The sequence below is a fragment of the Arachis stenosperma genome, chromosome 3, assembly GCF_014773155.1.
Source record: "Arachis stenosperma cultivar V10309 chromosome 3, arast.V10309.gnm1.PFL2, whole genome shotgun sequence".
Lineage (NCBI taxonomy): Eukaryota > Viridiplantae > Streptophyta > Magnoliopsida > Fabales > Fabaceae > Arachis > Arachis stenosperma.
The window spans coordinates 56,903,858-56,925,193 of record NC_080379.1 but is presented as its reverse complement, the minus strand read 5'-3'; the positions used below and the strand labels follow the sequence as shown (position 1 = coordinate 56,925,193).

At 41.6% G+C, this 21,336-nt stretch overlaps 1 non-coding gene across 1 annotated transcript; it reads left to right on the top strand.

Annotated features, from left to right (window-relative positions):
- Positions 1-18,893: 18,893 nt before the first annotated feature.
- Positions 18,894-19,001, top strand: LOC130972208 (small nucleolar RNA R71). The gene has a single exon (XR_009083401.1). It is a non-coding gene; the product is annotated as a small nucleolar RNA R71 (small nucleolar RNA).
- Positions 19,002-21,336: the final 2,335 nt, after the last annotated feature.

Sequence of the window (21,336 nt, the reverse complement as noted above, 5' to 3'; positions counted from 1 at the left end):
ACCGACCTGTTATGGTCTTGTAATATTGCCCCCTCTCAACTTCACCCTAATTCTGGGGTTTTATAAAGATTTTTCAATTGTTGTGTAATGGTTTTGGTATCCCTGCTTCCCAATCTCTCTTTTTCTATCTGTTTGTTTTGACTAAGCCCGGAGTGGTAAAAAAGAAGGCAGCTTGGGTCTCCTTCCGCTCTACCCAAGGAAAGAAGGTCTTTTCCATGTTTGACGAGTCATTCCGTGATTTTAAAAACTACTTTTTCAAGGTCCAAGCTGTTGAAGGAGCTCGGCCCTTTTTTCTGGACGAAAATGATGAGCCTGCCTTTCCCCTGGAATGGCAAAAGGATGTGAGGGTTTCCAGGTACTCTTGGGACATGTTGGATGAGGTTGAGCGGGCCTTTGTGACTGTTTTGGAAGAGCGCTGGGGTCAGCCTCCCCATCTTGATACAAAGAAATTTCTAACCAACCCTTCTCTTCTTCAAACTGAACTGGGTATCTTTGCTATCTGTTTATGTTTACTTGTAGCTGTATTTCTGACTTGTTAGTTTTGTAGCTTGACTTCTGTTTTATCTTGCAGAGGCAATGAAGAATAACGAATCCATGAAGGCTTTTAAGAGGGCGCAGAAGGCGACTGCTGCCAGGAATATTACCACCAAGGCGGCTGGGGAGGGGTCCTCCCAAGTGCGCCAGAAGCCATCAGTGCCGAGTTCCCCCATAGTGAAGAAAGCGATTCCGACACCTCGGGTCCGCTTGGTGGATCCTCATCCTGCTTCTGCCGTTCCATCAGCTGCCCCTCCAAGTAAAAAACAAAAGACGGTTGAGCCCTTCGACCTTAATGCCCCTGACTTCAATGCCATCGAGTTCATAGATCAACAAATTGGGCCCTATGGCACCCTTTCGATGGACGATGTGTCCATCCTCCATCATTTGGAATTTATGGCCCAGAATCACGTGCAGATGGCTTTTATGGCGGCCGCTATACACCGGATTGCTCAAAGTCTCCCTCTTCATGCCACCAAGGCATTTATGGAGGAGGCAAAGCAAGAGTTTGACCGGATGAAGGGGCTGAAGGAGGAGCTCGAATTAAAGGTGACCAAGTTAGAGAAGGATCTAGAGAATGAGAAGACGAGTTCCCTTTCATTGGCGGCTTCTTTGATGTTGGTCGAGGACACGGCTCTGATGCATAAAGATAGTTATGTTACAACTTATCGGGAGGTGATGCGTCTGAGGGAGGAGTTGGACAGTGCTCGGGAGGATTATTTTGAGCTCCAAAGTCATCTCGTCGGCAGCGTGACTGCTGCTTACGAGAACTTGAAGGAGCAAGTTTGGGTCATTGCTCTCGAGGCCGATCTCACTCTTTTCAGTTTAGATAATGTTGTCAGAGATAGCAAGATTGTCCCTGATGACGAGGGTGATGATGACGCTGATCCTCCTCCTGTGTCCTCTGCCAAAGTGTCGACTACCTCTGCTCCTCTGGTTGCACCTGATTCGGATTGTCAAGTTCTGAACCGGGAGGATGGAACTGTAGATGCCGTGCCTATTCAGACTCGTCCTCCTTCTCCTTGTCCTGATAATGCTCCTGATGTTTGCTGATCTTTTTCTGGGTTTAGTTGGCCCGGCTTGTGGGCTCTTAAAACTTTTTATTTATTTGCTGACATTTTCTGGTTGTTTTGTCTGGCAACCTTTTGAAAAACAAAAGTAGCTCGTTATCCTTTTTTGATGGCCTCCGAGGCTTTAAAACTTTGTAGATCATATCAAGGTTTTTGATATTTTCTTCTGTTTTCTGAAAATGTTGGTCCTTGCAATTTGACCTTTTTGGATTGCCTCGTGCTTATCGTTTGTGGCTTGGATCCTCTGTATTTGTGTGGATCAACTTGTTTTCTCGTTTTTGTAGGTATTTTTGATGTTTTTCCAACTGATTTCTTTGTGTTGATTCCCTTTTGTTCGTAGGAGTCCGACTTCATTTAGGTCGGTCTCTTCTGGGTTATATCTGTAATCCTCTTTCTCGGATCTTTATCAGATCTCTTTCAGGGGTTACTTGTATATTTTTTCAGTAGCAGGAGTCCGACTTCGTTGTGTCAGTCTCCTTTAAGTTATAGTGTAATCCTCTTTCTTGGATCTTTATCAGATCTCTTTCAGGGATTACTTGTTTAACTTTTCGGTAGCAGGAGTCCGACTTCGTTATGTCGGTCTCCTTTAAGTTATAGCGTAATCCTCTTTCTTGGATCTTTATCAGATCTCTTTCAGGGACTACTTGTATAACTTTTTTTAATGGTAGGAGTCCGACTTGGTTATGTCGGTCTCCTTTAAGTTATTTCTGTAATCCTCTTTCTTGGATCTTTGTCAGATCTCTTTCAGGGATTACTTTGATAACTTTTTAATGGTAGGAGTCTGATTTGGTTATGTCGGTCTCCTTTAAGTTATTTCTCGTAGTCCTCTTTCTTGGATCTTTGTCAGATCTCTTTCAGGGACTACTTGTATAACTTTTTTTTAATGGTAGGAGTCCGACTTGGTTATGTCAGTCTCCTTTAAGTTATTTATGTAATCCTCTTTCTTGGATCTTTGTCAGATCTCTTTCAGGGACTACTTGTATAACTTTTTAGTTTTTGGGCTGACTTTGTTATGTCAGGCCCTTCTAAGTTGAAGTAATCCTCTTTAATAGGGTTGGCCAGACCTCTTTTCAGGGTTTACTTATAACTTGGGTTGACTTGGTCCGACTTCTGGTCGTCGGCCAGTCTTTAAGTTATTATATTAGCTATCCGTAAGACCTCGTCAGGTTCTTTTTTTGGATTGCTTTTGATAACTTCTTACATTATTCTGTGTTCATCTTTGCCGATTTGTAGAAAATGGTTGTCGTCCTTAGATCGCCCTTTGGGTGAATCGCGTTTTCACCTTTTATCAGACGATTGTCTTTATCGTGGTCGCGCAGTGAATTTGTTTTTCACTTTCTGCCGACCTGTTTCTTTATAATCGGATGATGAATACTTCAGATTAATGCGTCTTGGAATCTTTGTAGAATATCTAAATAAACTTTATTCAAAGAAAAATGCAAATATATACATGTGGGAATTCCCTTGTTCCTAGGTCTCGACATGGTGCCTCATTAAAAAACCTTTTCAGGAAAAAGAGCGCATCCATTTAGTGAGATCCTTTACCTTTTCTAACTGTAGTACCTTCTTAGGTTGCAGGCATGCCATGATCGAGGAAACTCCCGTCCATCAAGCTCGGACAGTCTGTAGTAGCCCTTCCCCAGTACTTCAATGACTCGGTAAGGTCCTTTCCAGTTTGCTGCCAGCTTTCCTTTTCTGGGTCGAGTTGTTCCAATGTCATTTCTGATTAGGATAAGATCATTCTCTGCGAAACTTCTCGGCACTACCTTTTGATTATATCTGGAGGCCATTCGTCGCTTTAGAGCTTCTTCCCCGATCCGAGCTCTTTCTTGGATTTCGGGTAACAAGTCGAGCTCTTCTCTCTGAAGTTGGGAGTTTGCTTGTTCATTGTAGTGGACTACTCGGGGAGATCCTTCTTCGATTTCTATTGGAATCATTGCCTCCACTCCGTATGCTAGTCGGAATGGTGATTCGTTTGTAGTAGAATGAGGTGTTGTTCGATATGCCCATAGGACTTGTGGAAGTTCCTCGGCCCAGGCTCCTTTTGCTTCTTGTAGCCTTCGCTTTAGTCCGGCCAATATGACTTTGTTGGCCGCTTCGGCTTGTCCATTGGCTTGGGGATGTTTGACGGAGGTGAACTGGTGCTTTATGTTCAAGTCGGCCACCAATTTTCTGAAGCCTGCCTCTGTAAATTGGGTACCGTTGTCTGTGGTGATGGAGTATGGCACCCCGAACCTCGTAATAATGTTCCTATATAGGAATTTTCGACTTCTTTGAGCGGTGGCATTGGCCAGGGGTTCTGCCTCGATCCATTTTGTGAAATAGTCTACTCTTACTATTAGAAATTTTACTTGTCCCGATCCCTGTGGTAAGGGTCCGAGAAGGTCGAGTCCCCATTTCGCAAATGGCCAGGGTGAGGTCACGCTGATGAGCTTTTCTAGTGGGGCAATGTGAAAGTTGGCATGCTTCTGGCATGGTGGACATGTCTTTACAAATTCTGTAGCCTCCTTTTGTAGAGTTGGCCAATAGAATCCCGCCCGGAGTACCTTTTTGGTGAGAGCTTGCGCTCCGAGATGATTTCCACAAATGCCACTGTGTACTTCCTCCAAGACTTCCTTTGTGTTGGAAGTTGGTACGCATTTTAGTAAAGGTGTTGATATCCCTCTTTTGTACAGCGTGTTGTTTATGATAGTGTAGTACTGTGCCTCCCTTTTCAGCCTCTTTGCCTCCTTTTCATCTGTAGGGAGTTCTTCTGTTTTGAGGTAGTTTATTATGGGGTTCATCCATCCTTGATCCTGACCTGTTATGGTTAGGATTCTTTCTTCTTCCGCTATTGACGGGTTATGTAATACCTCCTAGATGAGGCTTCTGTTGTTGCCCCCTGGTTTGGTGCTGGCTAATTTTGAAAGGGCGTCAGCTCGGGCATTTTGCTCACGAGGTATGTGGTGGATCCTATATTCTCCGAGTTGTCCGAGCTGTTCTTTGGTTTTATCCAAATATTTTTTCATGGTCGGATCTTTGGCTTGGTAGTTTTCTGTTATTTGTGAGGTGATGACTTGTGAATCACTGTAGATGTTGAGCTTCCGAGCTCCAACCTCCCTAGCCAGCTTTAGACCAGCTAATATTGCTTCGTATTCTGCCAGGTTGTTTGAGGCCGGGAATCCGAATTTAAGGAAGAGCTCAAGTTGAGTTCCTTGGTTGCTCTCAATTATCACACCCGTACCACTTCCTGTTTTATTCGAGGATCCGTCTACGTATATGTTCCATTCTATGGGAATTTTTGGGATGTCTGTAAATTCTGCGATGAAGTCGGCCAGGTGTTGCGATTTGATTGCTGTACGCGCCTCGTATTGGAGGTCGAATTCGGACAACTCGATTGCCCATTGTAGAATTCTTCCTGCTAGATCTATTTTCTGCAATATTCCTTTTATGGGTTGGTTGGTTCGAACTTTAATGGTATGCGCTTGGAAATATGGGCGAAGCCGCCGGGATGTGAGGATCAGAGCGTAGGCAAACTTTTCTATTTTCTGGTAGTTCAGCTCGGATCCCTGTAGTGCTTTGCTAATGAAGTAGACGGATTTTTGCCCATGTTCGTCTTCTCTGACTAGTGCTGAGGCTATTGTCCGGCTCCCTACTGCGAGATATAATATGAGCGGTTCTCCTTCTCGTGGCCGAGGTAGGATAGGTGGCCGTCCTAAGAACTCCTTGAAGTCTAGGAAGGCTTGCTCACATTCTGTCGTCCATTTGAACTGTTTTCCCTTTCTTAAAGTAGCATAGAAGGGAAGAGATCTTATTGCAGCTCCTGCTAAGAATCAAGATAGAGCGGCTAACCTCCCGTTGAGTTGTTGTACCTCTTTGATACAGGTTGGGCTCTTCATGTTGAGTATGGCTCGACACTTGTCTGGATTTGCTTCAATCCCCCTTTGTGTGAGCATGAAGCCCAAGAATTTGCCGGCTTCTATTGCGAAGGTGCATTTCGCGGGATTGAGCCGCATGTTGTGTTTCCTGATAGTAGAAAACACTTGAGTCAGGTCGGATAACAATGTATCTTCACTTTGTGTCTTTATCAACATATCGTCTACATAAACTTCCATGATTTTTTTCGATGTGATCTGAGAAAACTTTATTCATTAGCCTTTGATAAGTAGCTCCTGCGTTCTTGAGACCAAAAGGCATCACGATGTAACAGTAGTTTGCTTTCGGTGTTAGGAACGAGGTTTTTTCTTGATCTGGTGGATACATGGGGATTTGGTTGTACCCTGAATATGCGTCCATGAATGAGAGATACTTATATCCTGATGAAGCGTCCACTAGAGCGTCGATGCTTGGGAGTGGGTAGGGGTCTTTTGGGCAGACTTTGTTGAGGTCGGTGTAGTCGGTGCACATTCGCCACTTCCCATTTGACTTTTTCACTAAGACGACGTTTGCTAGCCATAGTGGGTATTTGACTTCCCTTATGAACCCGGCCTCAAGTAGCGCTTGTACTTGTTCTTCTACAGCCTGAGCTTGTTCTGGTCTAAGTTTTCTTCGTCTTTGTTGTACCGGCCGGGATCCCGGGTAGACTGCCAATTTGTGGCTCATTAGTTCGGGATCAATACCTGGCATGTCGGCAGCTTTCCATGCGAAGAGATCAACATTATCTCGTAGGAACCGTATTAGCGATTCCTTTACGTCTCCTTTCAGGATTGTGCCAATATTAGTTGTTTTATCCGAGGTGTCTCCGATCTGGATTCTTTCTACTTCTCCTTCGGGTTGTGGTCGGAATTCGTCTCGCCTCTGAACTCCACCGAGCTTGATTGTGTGGAACTCTCCTCCTTCACCTCGGAGGTTTAGGCTTTCGTTGTAACAGCGACGTGCCATTTTTTGATCTGCCTTTATCGTAGCTATCCCTTCCGCAGTTAGGAATTTCATACATAGATGTGGGGTTGAAACTATTGTGCCGAGTTGATTTAGCGTTGTCCGACCTATTAAGGTATTGTAGGCTGAGCTTACGTCGACCACGATGTAATCTATCTTGAGTGTTCGGGACTGGTTCCCCTTTCCGAAGGTTGTATGCAGCGATACGTATCCCAACGGTTGAACTGGGGCATCTCCTAGTCCGAACAGGCTGTTCGGGTATGCTCTTAGCTCTTTTTCGTCTAGACCGAGTTTGTCGAAGGCAGTTTTGAATAAGATGTCTGCAGAGCTTCCCTGGTCAATTAATGTACGGTGAAGGTTGGCGTTTGCCAGTATGATCGTAATGACCATGGGGTCGTCGTGTCCCGAGATGATTCCGGATGCGTCTTCCTTGGTAAACGTGATTGCTGGGATGTCTGGGATTTCGTTTTTTTCTTCGACGTGGTATACTTCTTTGAGGTGTCGCTTTCGGGATGATTTGGAGATTCCTCCTCCGGCAAATCCGCCGTGTATTACGTGAACATGTCTTTCCGGTGTACGAGGTGATCGTTCAGATCGTCCAACATCCTCATCCCTTCTTCTTTTTCTTGGTTCGTCATCCCGATTGGCCAAAAATCGATCTAGCTTTCCTTCTCTTACTAGTTTTTCTATGATGTTTTTCAAGTCGAAGCATTCGTTGGTGGAAGGTTCTCGAAGTCGGTGATACTCACAGTATTCATTCCGATTTCCTCCTCCTCTTTTGCCTTTAAGTGGCCGAGCTGGAGGGATTTTCTCTGTATGGCAGACTTCTTTGTAAACATCTACCAAGGATACCCTAAGAGGAGTATAGTTATGATATTTTTTGATTTTCTCTCCGGAGCGATCTTCCTTTTTCTTGGATTCTTTATCTCGGTAGCTAGAGCCGAACCTTGAGGCTTCGACAAGTCGAGAGTTTTCTTCCATGTTGATGTATTTTTGTGCCCGTTCTTGTACTTCGTCTAAGGATGTAGGATATCTCTTTGATATAGATTGGCTAAATGGTCCTTCTCGTAGGCTATTTATAAGGCCCATAATGGCAGCCTCTGTTGGTAGACTTTGTATGTCCATGCACGTTTTGTTGAATCTTTCCATGTAGTTGCGAAGGCTCTCCCGATCTCCTTGTTTGATCCCTAGGAGGCTAGGTGCATGTTTGGCTTTATCCTTTTGTATGGAGAATCGGGCCAGAAACTTCTTGGCCAGATCGTCGAAACTCGAGATGGATTTCGGAGGTAGGTTGTCGAACCATTTGATGGCTGTCTTGGTTAGAGTTGTTGGAAATGCTTTGCAGCGAACTGCATCTGAGGCATCAGTGAGGTACATTCTACTTCTGAAGTTGCTGAGATGATGATTGGGATCCGAGGTGCCGTCATATAGAGTCATATCCGGAAGCTTGAAATCTTTTGGAATTTTGGTTTTCATAATTTCTCTGGTGAATGGATCTTGATCTTTCTGAGAGCTATCCTCTGTGGATGGTCAAGTAGCTTTAGTTTTGAGATCAGCTTCGAGTTTTATAAGCTTATCTTCTAATTCTCGGCGCCGCCTTATTTCTCGGTGTAAATCTTTTTCTTTTTCACGTCGATGTTGGGCTTCTTTCTCAAGTTGCTCCAATCGATTTTGAAGTGCTTCTATTACTCCTGGATTTGATGAATTTTTGTCTCTGTTGGTTTCTGGAGTATCTTTGAGTATCGTGTCCGCGTTTTTATGCGGCGTTCTGTCTTCCAAACCTGAATCATGGTCGTTGTCATGGTCATCCGCCATGTTAATGGGATGACTTCCAGGTTCCCCGGCAACGGTGCCAATGTTCCGAGGGTTACCTGAAACTGTAGGTCGATCTCGGACGAGATCTTCGGTGTTGGTCGGAGCCGACGTGTCCGGCAGGTGGACAGCGGCCGGAGCTGGTGTATCCGATTTGTTGGACTTGGTGGTGGTGCTGATCCTTCGTCCCCGGAGGGTGGGGGTACCTGCAAGGGACTCCGATGCTTAAGTTAGCAAGGGTATTAAGCAGGTATTGAGTAGAATCAGAGTATGAGTTATACCTGGGTGCTCCAGTGTATTTATAATGGTGAGATGTGGCCTTCTGTGGATAAGATAAGTTAGTTATCTTATCTTATCTTATCTTTAAGTGAAGTCATCTTTATCTTTAAGGGACCGCCCTTCTCTCTGTAGGCTTGGGCCTCCTTAGGATTTGGGACGTGTTTCCCTATTTGGGCCCTTTGTTTGGGCCTTCCTGTGATTTGTCCGAACTCTTTGAGAAGAGGTCGGGTTGTCCTGACCTGAAGAGGTCAATCGCTTTGTCTGTAGAACATCCCGGGTCGGACAGCTCGACCCAGGGTATGAACAAGTACTTTTGTTATTGCTCTTCAAGGGAAACAAACTATCTTTGAACATGAGGGGAAGACCCTATAGGAAGCTAAGCATCTTCTGACTTGAGGGTGGTACAGAATTTTGAATACCACAACTGAACTGACAAGTTTACCGGGTCGTCCAAGTAATACCTCAGGTAAGTGAGGGTTGATCCCACAAGGACTAAGGAACTGATCAACAATGGTCAATTGATTGGCTTAGTCAGGCGAACAGAAAAGTTGGTTTTGTGGTTTTCAAAAGTATTAAACAATAAATCAAGAGTAAAGAAAGCAAATAATGAGTTTGGTGTAAAAATCAATGAGGGAAACAGTTAAGGTATCAAAGATGTTTACTTTTTCGGATTAAGTTTTCTTACCAACTATTTTAATCATGCAAGATTCATTTCATGGCAAACTGTAATTGACTAAATCCTAATCTCTTAGTGATTTAGTCTCCTCTAATCTTCATCAACTGCCAATCTCTTGGTTACTTGATTCTGATTAGAGGGTTAAGTTTAGATCTAGTTTATGGCCACAAAAACCCTAATTACCTAAAACTAAACAGATTGTATGTCACGTATCCACATTAGTTCAACTAATGAGCAATTTAGGAGGAATTTACTTTCAAGCTGTGTTCAGGTGAGAGACCTCTCCCAAGGGTCACAAGAACGCATCTAGAATAAGGGTCATACTCTCGTTCCACCCAGATTCATAAAATGAAGAACAAAAGCAATCCTTGAAATTGAATCAGTACATTAATTAAAATAAAAAAGTAATAGTCTTAATTCATAGAAATAAACAGAGCTCCTAACCTTAACTAAAGAGGTTTAGTGGCTCATAACTTACAGAGAAAACAAAGATTTTAAAAAGTATAAAAGTGCGGAAGTGAGAAGATCCCCCTTAAGGATGAATCTTTTCCCTTTTATATCGAACCTAATTTGATTTGAAAATAAAATAAAATAATAAATTCTAAAACTAAAAGATATTGTTTTTAAATAAAAATTACAAAGATAATATAACAAATAACTAATAAAAGCTAAATCCAACTAGAAATTCTCCAAGAGTGGGATTTAATTTGGACTGCCTGGCGCTGGCGTTTAGCGCCCATAAAGGGCAGCAACGTTTTTGTTTTGTGCTAGTGGCTGGTGCTAAACATCAACTTGGCGTTTAGCACCCAAGAGGGTTACTTCAATTGTTCTCCTTTTCGCACAAAACTCTGCCAACTTGTTCTAAATTTTATCTGAAATCATAAAAATATTAAAAAAAATTCAAAATAGCATCCAAAGTGAACATTTGTACTAAAATAGTATAAAACTTAATAAATTTTAACTAAAACTGACTAAAAAATAAGAGAAAAATAGATATAAGAAGCGCACGCATCAAAAGGCAGAGAACTCGAGGAGGCAAGTTTCTGAGGCAAGTTTCTGAGCTCATATCGAAGATCAAAGAGCTCGACTGCTCGAGACATTAGTCAGGAACACTGAGCATGCAGTTGTGGATGACGTATTTGATGTTGAACAATCCATCCATGGCTAGATCAAACTGATAGCTTCCGACTTAAACGTCTTCAAAGTCATTGTCTTCAAGAAAGTGATGGATGGAAGGATTGTTTCTATCTTGTAGGAATAATTTTGTCATATTTCCTATAATATTTTTTAAGTATGCTTTTTGACTTTGGCCTTTAACTTTGTTGGTACCTTTGAAAAAGTACTTTTCCCGTATATCCAGGATATAATTAACTATTTAATAAGGCTAAATTTTGTTGGTACCTTTGAACAAGTACTTTTCCCATATATTTGGGATATGATTAACTATTTAATTAGGCTAAGTTTATGAAACTTTCATATTCCTTTGTTCAAATCTTATTATTGCACTTTATTCTTATTACCTTTTTTTCGATATCGTCATTTAATGCAATAACTGTGTTTGTTTTTACCATTCGATCGTTAATATATGCTAACAATGGATGTATCATTGAGACAATGTAAACTTTTATACGCACTAAAAGGGCAATGTAAATACTCGTTATGAAATGACAATTGCTAAACATCAAAGGAATTTATTGATGAAGTCAAATTTGAAATTTTTAAAACAACGAGGCCTTATTAAAAATCTAAGGGACTAGGAAAAGAGTGCGTTTATTTTCATCATGAAATAATCCTAAGAGTAATACATTTTTAAGTGGACAACATTCTAACTTCTCGGTATCATCTAATGTCTCTAGCTTATAAGCTCTTTTACCTCAATTTTCCTTGACTCTAAAAGGTCTCTTTCAAGTTGGAGTTAATTTTCTCTGGGATGCCGATGTTTCAGTATTTTAATTCTAAGTTCCCTTCTTGGAGTTCACATTGATGGAGTTACTCTGATAGACGTTGAGAGATCAATCATAAAGAAGGGTATATAACACGTTAGAGAGTTTGGGTATGGACCATAGTAGGAGCCAGTTTTTCCGTCTCCACAGGATCTTTAGAAATATCTCAGAGAGTTTATTTTCCTCTCTGTTACTACTGGGATTAGTTGACCATATTTATAGGGAAGCTGACATCATCTGTTGATCAGCTGAAGATAGAGCATCAGGATCATTCTGCTCTCCTCCACCAGCTGATGGAGGGGCAAAGGACGTAGGGAAGCAGCCACTATGACTGAGGTGGTTGAGTTTCATTCTCCCTTCCTTTATCTTATTTCCGTTTTTCAGTATTTCATTCTATTTTCTGTTTTTTATTCTAAGTTTGCATGATCACTAGTAGGATTTTCTTGCTTTCTAGTTTAGTTGTTTATTCTAGTACTTTATGTTTATATGTTGCAAGTTGTCTAGTTACTCTGATGTGGTGGCAATATCTCTATTTTTGAATGTATGAATTAACAGTGCGTACTTGATATTGGAGTTGAGTATATTGGTTCTTGAGGAGCAGAAACTTAGAGAAGTATTATTGATTCTCTGAAATAAGAAGAAAATTGATTCTTGAATTGAAATAAACAGCAAAAAGAATTGAAAAGAAAAGAAAATAAAAAAAAGTCCAAGGCTTTGAGCATCACTAGTTAGGAGGGTCAAAACTGATCTAAAGCTCAAAAGAGTGAGTTTTCCTAACCATATGCTTGTGGTGTGAAAGTGTTAAGTAACCCTTTGTGATAGGGTCCGATGAAGACATGCATGTCTTGTCTCACTGTCGGCGGAGTTTTCTGGAGGTTAGAATACCCGAGTTGTTTGCGAACTTGGAAGATGGCATCGACAGCTCTGGGGCATCAGCATCGAATCTTCAGTTAACAACTATGGTTGGTGCCTCAACGTCGATGTTTGTGGTAGCACCTTCAGGTCCGATCCCTAACCCTCCACGTGTTGCGGCTGGTACTACAAGTGTGCATCATGGTGTTCCTAATTTTGAAGTTGAGGCTGGACCGGATCGAGTTGAAAATACGATGCGGGATGATGATTCAGATGATGAGCCGGTTGATATTGTTGGGGACAGTGATGATGATATTCTGAGCAATACACATACACCCCATAGAGGATCGGGTTCCAACACACAACAATATTCTCCACACTTGTCAACCTTGAACTTCGAAGCCATAGGCCAACAGTGGGGTGTCAAGCCAACCTTTGCAGGTCAAGGTCTGCATGATGCAATCACTCTAACAGAATTTCAGATTGGCCAATCTTTCCAGAGTAAGGAGGAAGTTGTGTTGAGTGTAAAGGATTACAGCATCCGGCGTGGGGTTGAATACAGGGTGATGGAGTCAAACCATCTAAAATACCACGGGAGATTGGTGCGCGAAATTGTGAACAATACTTTTTCACAACTCTCATAATCCCTGGTCATGAACTCCAAGAACTTGGTAGTTCAATTCCATGGCATTACACAACTTCGCACAACTAACCAGCAAGTGCACTGGGTCGTCCAAGTAATACCTTACGTGAGTAAGGGTCGATCCCACGGAGATTGTTAGCATTGAAGCAAGCTATGGTCATCTTGTAAATCTTAGTCAGGCAAACTCAAATGTATATGATGATGAACGAAAATAACATAAAAGATAAAGATAGTGATACTTATGTATATCATTGGTGTAAGAGCTTCAGACAAGCGTATGAAGATGCCTTCCCTTCCGTCTCTCTGCTTTCCTACTGCCTTCATCCAATCCTTCTTACTCCTTTCCATGGCAAGCTCGTGTAGGGTTTCACCATTGTCAGTGGCTACCTCCCATCCTCTCATTGAAAACAATTGCATATGCTCTGGTCACAGCATAGCGGAATTCATCTGTCGGTTCTCAATCAGACCGGAATAGAATCCATTGATTCTTTTGGCGTCTGTCACTAACGCCCCGCCCTCAGGAGTTTGAAGCACGTCACAGTCATTCAGTCATTGAATCCTACTCAGAATACCACAGACAAGGTTAGACCTTCCGGATTCTCTTGAATGCTGCCATCAGGTCCTGCCTATACCACGAAGATTCCGATTAAAGAATCCAAGAGATATTCACTAAGCCTCAGATGCTTGTAGAACAAGAGTGGTTGTCAGTCACTTTGTTCATGGGTGAGAATGGTGATGGGCGTCAATCATCACCTTCATCAAGTTGAAGAACAAGTGATATCTTGGACAAAGAACAAGCGGAATTGAATAGAAGAACAATAGTAATTGCATTAATACTCGAGGTACAGCAGAGCTCCACACCTTAATCTATGGTGTGTAGAAACTCCACCGTTGAAAATACATAAGCATAAGGTCTAGGCATGGCCGAATGGCCAGCCTCCCAATGTGATCAAAAGATCTCAAGAAAGAGATTCCAAAGATCCGATCTCCCCAATACAATAGTAAAAGGTCCTACTTATAGAAAACTAGTAGCCTAAGGTGTACAGAAATGAGTAAATGACATAAAAATCCACTTCTGGGCCCACTTGGTGTGTGCTTGGGCTGAGCAATGAAGCATTTTTCGTGCAGAGACTCTTCTTGGAGTTAAACGCCAGCTTTGGTGCCAGTTTGGGCGTTTAACTCCCATTTGGGTGCCAGTTCCAGCGTTTAACGCTGGGATTTCTTGAGGTGACTTTGAACGCCGGTTTGGGCCATCAAATATTGGACAAAGTATGGACTATTATATATTGCTGGAAAGCCCAGGATGTCTACTTTCCAACGCCGTTGAGAGCGCGCCAATTGGGCTTCTGTAGCTCCAGAAAATCCACTTCGAGTGCAGGGAGGTCAGAATCCAACAGCATCTGCAGTCCTTTTGAGTCTCTGGATCAGATTTTTGCTCAGATCCCTCAATTTCAGCCAAAAAATACTTGAAATCACAGAAAAACACACAAACTCATGGTAAAGTCCAGAAAAGTGAATTTTAATTAAAAACTAATAAAAATATAATAAAAACTAACTAAAAGATACTAAAAACATACTAAAAACAATGCCAAAAAGCATACAAATTATCCGCTCATCACAACACCAAACTTAAATTGTTGCTTGTCCCCAAGTAACTGAAGGTCAAATAAGATAAAAAGAAGAGAATATGCAATGAACTCCAAAAACATCTATGAAGATCAGTATTAATTAGATGAGCGGGGCTTTTAGCTTTTTGTCTCTGAATAGTTTTGGCATCTCACTCTATCCTTTGAAATTCAGAATGATTGGCTTCTTTAGGAACTTAGAATCCAGATAGTGTTAATGATTCTCCTAGTAAAGTATGATGATTCTTGAACACAGCTATTTATTGAGTCTTGGCTGTGGCCCAAAGCACTCTGTCTTCCAGTATTACCACCGGATACATACATGCCACAGACACATAATTGGGTGAACCTTTTCAGATTGTGACTCAGCTTTGCTAAAGTCCCCAATTAGAGGTGTCCAGGGTTCTTAAGCACACTCTTTTTGCCTTGGATCACAACTTTATTTCTTTTCTTTTTCTTTCTTTTTCTTTTTTTCTTTTTCGGTTTTTTTTTTGCTTGCTTTCTTTCTCTTTTTTTTTTGTATTCACTGCTTTTCTTGCTTCAAGAATCATTTTTATGATTTTTCAGATCCTCAGTAACATGTCTCCTTTTTCATCATTCTTTCAAGAGCCAACATTCATGAACCACAAATTCAAGATACATATGCACTGTTTAAGCATACATTCAGAGAACAAGAGTATTGCCACCACATCAAATTAATTAAACTATTATAAAATTCAGAATTCATGCAATTCTTCCCTTTTTAATTAAGCACATTTTTATTCAAGAGAGGTGATGGATTCATAGGACATTCATAACTTTAAGGCATAGACACTAAGACACTAATGATCACAAGACACAAACATGGATAAACATAAAGCATAAAATTCGAAAAACAGAAGAATAAAGAACAAGGAAATCAAGGAACGGGTCCACCTTAGTGATGGCGGCTCTTCCTTCCTCTTGAAGGTCCTATGGAGTGCTTGAGCTCCTCAATGTCTCTTCCTTGTCTTTGTTGCTCCTCCCTCATGATTCTTTGGTCTTCTCTAATTTCATGAAGGATGATGGAGTGTTCTTGGTGCTCCACCCTTAGTTGTCCCATGTTGGAACTCAACTCTCCTAGGGAGGTGTTTAGTTGCTCCCAATAGTTTTGTGGAGGAAAGTGCATCCCTTGAGGCATCTCAGGGATCTCTTGATGAGAGGGGTCTCTTGTGTGCTCCATCCTTTTCTTGGTGATGGGTTTGTCCTCATCAATGGGGGTATCTCCTTCTATGTCAACTCCAACTGAATAACAGAGGTGACAAATGAGATGAGGAAAGGCTAACCTTGCCAAGGTGGAGGTCTTGTCCGCCACCTTATAGAGTTCTTGGGCTATAACCTCATGAACTTCTATTTCTTCTCCAATCATGATGCTATGAATCATGATGGCCCGGTCTAGAGTAACTTCGGACCGGTTGCTAGTGGGAATGATTGAGCGTTGAATGAACTCTAACCATCCTCTAGCCACGGGCTTGAGGTCATGCCTTCTCAATTGAACCGGCTTTCCTCTTGAATCTTGCTTCCATTGTGCGCCCTCTTCACATATGATTGTGAGGACTTGGTCCAACCTTTGATCAAAGTTGACCCTTCTTGTGTAAGGATGTTCATCTCCTTGCATCATAGGCAAGTTGAACGCCACCCTCACACTTTCCGGACTAAAATCCAAGTATTTCCCCCGAACCATAGTGAGATAATTCTTTGGATTCGGGTTCACACTTTGGTCATGGTTCTTGGTGATCCATGCATTGGCATAGAACTCTTGAACCATCAAGATTCCGACTTGTTGAATGGGGTTGGTAAGCACTTCCCAACCTCTTCTTCGAATCTCATGGCGGATCTCCGGATATTCACCCTTTTTGAGTGAAAAGGGGACCTCGGGGATCACCTTCTTCAAGGCCACAACTTCATAGAAGTGGACTTGATGCACCCTTGAGAGGAATCTATCCATCTCCCATGACTCGGAGGTGGAAACTTTTGCCTTCCCTTTCCTCTTTTTAGAGGTTTCTCCGGCCTTGGATGCCATAAATGGTTATGGAAAACGAAAAAGCAACGCTTTTACCACACCAAACTTAAAATGTTTGCTCGTCCTCGAGCAAAAAGAAGAAAGAAGAGAGTAGAAGAAGAAGAAATGAGGAGGAGGGAGATGGCGGTGTATTCGGCCAAAGAGGGGAAGAAGTGGTGTTTAGGTTGTGTGAAAATGAAGAAGGGAAGGAGGGTATTTATAGGAGAGAGGGGAGAAGGAGTTCGGCCATGTATGGGTGGGTTTGGGAGGGAAAGTGGTTTGAATTTGAAGGGTGAGGTTGGTGGGGATTTATGAAGGATGGATGTGAGTGGTGAAGAGAAAGATGGGATTTGATAGGTGAAGGGTTTTTGGGGAAGAGGTGTTGAGGTGATTGGTGAATGGGGGAAGAAGAGAGAGAGTGGTGGTAGGGTCCTGTGGGGTCCACAGATCCTGTGGTGTCAAGGAAAAGTCATCCCTGCACCAAATGGCATCAAAATTCACGTTTTAAGCCATTTCTGGCGTTAAACGCCGGGCTGATGCCCATTCCTGGCGTTTAACGCCAGGTTCTAGCCCTTTTCTGGCGTTTAACGCCAGTCTGGTGCCCCTTTCTGGCGTTAAACGCCCAGAATGGTGCCAGACTGGGCGTTAAACGCCCAAATGCTAGGCTTACTGGCGTTTAAACGCCAGCAGCTTCTTCCTCCAGGGTGTGCTATTTTTCTTCCTGTTTTTCATTCTGTTTTTGCTTTTTTCATTGTTTTTGTGACTTCTTATGATCATCAACCTACAAAAAAGATAAAATAACAAAAGAAAATAGTTAACTATAAAACATTGGGTTGCCTCCCAACAAGCGCTTCTTTAATGTCATTAGCTTGACAGAGGACTCTCATGGAGCCTCAGAAATACTCAGAGCAATGTGGGAACCTCCCAACACCAAACTTAGAGTTTGAATGTGGGGGTTCAACACCAAACTTAGAGTTTGGTTGTGGCCTCCCAACACCAAACTTAGAGTTTGACTGTGGGGGCTTTGCTTGGCTCTGTTTTGAGAGAAACTCTTCATGCTTCCTCTCCATGATGACAGAGGGATATCCTTGAGCCTTAAACACAAAGGATTCTTCATTCACTTGAATGATCATTTCACCTCTATCAACATCAATCACAGCTTTTGCTGTGGCTAGGAAAGGTCTGCCAAGGATGATGGTTTCATCCATGCATTTCCCAGTCTCTAGGACTATGAAATCAGTAGGGATGTAATGGTCTTCAATCTTCACCAAAACATTCTCTATAAGTCCATGAGCTTGTTTTCTTGAATTGTCTGCCATCTCTAATGAGACTCTTGCAGCTTGCACCTCAAAGATCCCTAATTTCTCCATTACAGAGAGAGGCATGAGGTTCACACTTGACCCTAAGTCACACAAGGCCTTCTTGAAGGTCATGGTGCCTATGGTACAAGGTATAGAAAACTTCCCAGGATCCTGCCTCTTTTGAGGTAATTTCTGCCTAGACAAGTCATCCAGTTCTTTGGTGAGCAAAGGGGGTTCATCCTCCCAAGTCTCATTTCCAAACAACTTGTCATTCAGCTTCATGATTGCCCCAAGGTATTTAGCAACTTGCTCTTCAGTGACATACTCATCCTCTTCAGAGGAGGAATACTCATCAGAGCTCATGAATGGCAGAAGTAAGTCCAATGGAATCTCTATGGTCTCATCTTGAGCCTCAGATTCCCATGGTTCCTCATTGAGGGACTCAGAGGAGATTGGTGCACGCCCATTGAGGTCTTCCTCAGTGGCGTCCACCTCCTCTCTTTCCTCTCCATATTCGGCCATGGTTATGGCTTTGCACTCTCCTTTTGGATTTTCTTCTGTATTACTTGGGAGAGTACTAGGAGGGAGTTCAGTAACTTTCTTACTCAGCTGACCCACTTGTCCTTCCAAATTTCTAATGGAGGACCTTGTTTCATTCATGAAACTTTGAGTGGTCTTTATTAGATCAGAGACCATTGTTGCTAAGTCAGAGGTATTCTGCTTAGAACTCTCTGTCTGTTGCTGAGAAGATGATGGGAAAGGCTTGCCATTGCTAAACCTGTTTCTTCCACCATTATTATTATTGAAACCTTGTTGAGGTCTCTCTTGATTCTTCCATGAGAGATTTGGGTGATTTCTCCATGAAGAATTATAGGTGTTTCCATAGGGTTCTCCTAGGTAATTCACCTCTTCCATTGAAGGGTTCTCAGGATCATAAGCTTCTTCCTCAGATGAAGCTTCCTTAGTACTGCCAGGTGCATTTTGCATTCCAGACAGACTTTGAGAAATCAAATTGACTTGTTGAGTCAATATCTTGTTCTGAGCCAGTATGGCATTCAGAGTGTCAATCTCAAGAACTCCTTTCTTCTGACTAGTCCCATTGTTCACAGGATTCCTTTCAGAAGTGTACATGAATTGGTTATTTGCAACCATTTCAATTAGCTCTTGGGCCTCTGCAGGCGTCTTCTTCAGATGAAGAGATCCTCCAGCAGAGCTATCCAGAGACATCTTGGATAGTTCAGAGAGACCATCATAGAAAATACCTATGATGCTCCATTCAGAAAGCATGTCTGAGGGACACTTTCTGATTAATTGTTTGTATCTTTCCCAAGCTTCATAGAGGGATTCTCCATCCTTCTGTCTGAAGGTTTGGACTTCCACTCTAAGCTTACTCCATCTTTGTGGTGGAAAGAACTTTGCCAAGAAGGCATTGACTAGCTTTTCCCAAGAGTCCAGGATTTCTTTAGGTTGAGAGTCCAACCATATTCTAGCTCTGTCTCTTACAGCAAAAGGGAATAGCATCAGTCTATAGACCTCAGGGTCTACCCCATTAGTCTTGACTGTGTCACAGATTTGCAAGAATTCAGCTAAGAACTGATGAGGATCTTCCATTGGAAGTCCATGGAACTTGCAATTCTGTTGCATTAGAGAAACTAATTGAGGCTTAAGCTCAAAGTTGTTTGCTCCAATGGCAGGGATAGAGATGCTTCTCCCATAGAAATCAGGAGTAGGTGCAGTAAAGTCACCCAGCACCTTCCTTGCATTGTTGGCATTGTTGTTGTTTTCGGCTGCCATGTGTTCTTCTTCTTTGAAGAATTCGGTCAGGTCCTCTAAAGAGAGTTGTGCTTTGGCTTCTCTTAGCTTTCTCTTCAGGGTCCTTTCGGGTTCAGGGTCAGCTTCAACAAGAATGCCTTTGTCTCTGCTCCTGCTCATATGAAAGAGAAGAGAAAAAGAAAATGTGGAATCCTCTATGTCACAGTATAGAGATTCCTTGAAGTGTCAGAGGAAAAGAGAAATAGAAAGAAGAAGGAGAAGAAGAATTCGAACTTTAATTAGATAAGGTTCGAATTGTGCATTGAGAAGGAGTGGTACTCCATAAATAGAAGGATGTGAGAAGGAGGGAAGAGAATTTTCGAAAATTCAATTAGAAAGATGTTGATAATTTTCGAAAATTGAAAGTGGAAAAGAAATCAAGTGATTTTTGAAAAAGATTTTGAAATTAGAAGTCAAAAGGATTTGATTGAAAACTTATTTTGAAAAAGATGTGGTTAAGAAGATATGATTGGTTTTAAAAGATGTAATTGAAAAGATATGATTTGAAAACAATTTTAAAAGATATGTTTTGAAAACAATTTGAAAAGATATGATTTTAAAATTAATGACTTGCCTAACAAGAAAAGATATGATTCAAACATAAAACCTTCCTTAACAAAAAAAGGCAAAAAATGTTCAATCAAATCATTAATTGTTGGTAAGTATCTTTGAAAAAGGAAAGAAATTGATTTTGAAAACATTTGATTGAAAAGATATGATTTGAAAAAGATTTGATTTTGAAAAACTTTGAAAACTTGAAAAAAAAATTGATTTGAAAACAAAATTCTCCCCCTAGTACCATCCTGGCGTTAAACGCCCAGAATGGTATACATTCTGGCGTTTAACGCCCAAAATGCACCCTTTTTGGGCGTTAAACGCCCAACCAGGTACCCTGGCTGGCGTTTAAACGCCAGTCTGTCTTCTTCACTGGGCATTTTTGAATGCTCAGCTTTTTCTGTATAATTCCTCTGCAGTATGTTCTGAATCTTCAATTCTTGGTATCATTGACTTGAAAAGACTTAAATAAAAAATATTTTTGGATTTTTAATAATCAAAATGCAATAAGAATCAAATAACAATGCATGCAAGACACCAAACTTAGCAGTTTGTATACTACTGACACTAACTAGATGAGAATGCATATGAGACACACAAAACACTCAAGTCAAGAGAATTTAGAGATTAGAACACAAAAATCATCAAGAATTACTTGAGGATCCATAAGACACATGAATGAATGCATGCAATTGACACCAAACTTAAGATGAGACACTAGACTTAAGCAAGAAACATCAAATATTTTTGGTTTTTATGATTTTGTAATTTTTTTGTATTTTTCGAAAATTAAGTGGAAAAAGATATCAAAATTCTTAATGAGAATTCCAGGAATCAGTGCAATGCTAGTCTAAGACTCCAGTCCAGGAATTAGACATGGCTTCACAGCCAGCCAAGCTTTCAAAGAAAGCTTCGGTCCAAAACACTAGACATGACCAAAGGTCAGCCAAGCCTTAGCAGATCACTGCTCCAAAAGCAAAATTGATGAAAATCAACAAGCTCTTGTGGTGATAAGTTGAAACCTCGGTCCAATCAGATTAGACATGGCTTCTCAGCCAGCCAGATTTCAACAAATCATCATGAAACTCTAGAATTCATCTTCAAGAATTTTGAAAAAAAATAAATACCTAATCTAAGCAACAAGATGAACCGTCAGTTGTCCAAACTAGAACAATCCCAGGCTTTGTTACCAAAAGCTTGCTCAAAACTTGAACAATCCCCGGCAACGGCGCCAAAAACTTGGTGCGCGAAATTGTGAACAATACTTTTTCACAACTCTCATAATCCCTGGTCATGAACTCCAAGAACTTGGTAGTTCAATTCCATGGCATTACACAACTTCGCACAACTAACCAGC